This window comes from Echinops telfairi, unplaced genomic scaffold (assembly GCF_000313985.2).
Source record: "Echinops telfairi isolate 266 unplaced genomic scaffold, ASM31398v2 ScPeMD7_23;HRSCAF=83, whole genome shotgun sequence".
NCBI lineage: Eukaryota > Metazoa > Chordata > Mammalia > Afrosoricida > Tenrecidae > Echinops > Echinops telfairi.
The window spans coordinates 19,267,798-19,269,659 of record NW_022103920.1 but is presented as its reverse complement, the minus strand read 5'-3'; positions in this window follow the sequence as shown (position 1 = coordinate 19,269,659).

Here is a 1,862-nt window from a genome sequence, read left to right as displayed (position 1 = left end):
CCTGCTAAAAAAATTCCTGTGTTTATATGCTCATATGGCACATTATAATGGATCACAGTAGTTCCACTCTATTTAGGCACACATGCCTAATTATCTTTTAGATATCTGTCCTTCCATGTCCAAGATATCTGGTACATAAAACATCACTTCCACTAACCCTTCCTAATTTCCTCTCTCTTTCTCCCCTTGCATCTTGAACTCATTCCTACCTAACTGACGGATACCACAGTCTCGCCAGATTTACTCTGCTCTTCCTAATGTTTGGGAGGTCCTCTTTAAGACACTTTCCCCAAATCAACATCCACTGGCATCAAGTCTATTGCAACTCACAGTGAGCCCACAGAGCAGAGCAGGGCTGCCTTTGTGGTTACAAAGGTCGTAAAGCTTGACAGGAATAGAAAGCCTCGTTTTCCTCTTGTGCAGTGTCTGGTGGTTTCAAACTATTGACCTTGCAGTTAGAAGCCTAACTCATAGTCCACTGTGCCACTGGGGCTCCTGCATGACACTGAGAGGCATCTAATTCCGTGTCTTTGGACACAAAACTGTCCAGGAGGAGTTTTTTTTTAAATTCTGACATGTTATTTAGATTAAACACATCTAATTCTAAACTTATGTACTTCACTTTCTTGTTTGGGAAAATTAGTTCTACACTGTCACATGCTCATTATCTAAGATCAATGATTGAAAATCTACTTTCTCTTGAACTTGATTACACATAAGCATTATCCATATATGTCCTAATCATTTCAGCACTTTTATTAAATGTTGCCAAATTCATGCAGTTCTATAAAGCTGTTTACCAAAATTGTAAACATTCTTGACTTCTTTGAAAATTCTTGATATCATAATACAGAGGCATATAAAACTGTCATAGAAGTTATCCCAAGATAATTTGCTGGGATCATTGAACTCCTGAGAGAATTAGAGTGTGTACTCAATTCATGACTGTCAGACAATGCTCAGATTATTTGCATCTCATCTGGAAAACTTTTCAAATTATCTATGGGTAATTGAGCAGTTCCAATGAGAGAATTAGAGACAGAGTTAAGGCCTGGAGGGTGGTCATTTGTCAGCCAGCAGTAATGTACAACCCTTTATGACACAATGTTCGCTTATTTGGTCCATGATAATTTGGTGTGCATATTTTTAAGAAGACAAACAAAATAAACACTGCTATGCAAAATAAGCCCTGGTAAACAGCAAAGAAAATATTAATAAAACTCTAGCCCTCAATAGGAATTTAAGAAGATCAAAATTCTACAAGTTGAACAAATGTGAATCACAAAGAAATGCTTGTTGTACCAAGGAGAATTCATATACCAATTAAGATGTAGATATGTTTAGGCACATTTACTTTCAGCATTCTGGCTTGAAGAAGGAAGTGAGAGGAGATAATAACAATAATAAATGAGAGCACTAGCTTGAGATAAAGTTTCTGAATTCAATAATCTGAATACAAATGACAGCAGAGGAGAGACAAAACTTTGGAATCACAGGGATTTAGCATTTTGGCTTGTTTCTTTTCTGCAAGTGTAAGTGTTCATCAAGCAGTATCCGTACAGCAATGATCCATTACATCTGGTGACCTCTGAAAGAGAACAAATGGTACCACTGTGCTCTCCCTTGACTTATATCACATTACTCCGTGAGGTTGTTAGTTTATTGTGCCAACCTGGCTGATAAATACATGTGGGGTTAATAGAAGGGCGGAAGGATAAATGGCTCGGTGAGCCTCACCTTTCTAGTTCTCAGGTCTCTTGCTTTCTCGTGGTCGGGCCAGGGTGCAGCTGCCTTAGCCAGTTCCCTGCCTTAGCTGGCAAGGCTTACTTCCTACAAGACATCCCTGAGGAGAAGCCACATGT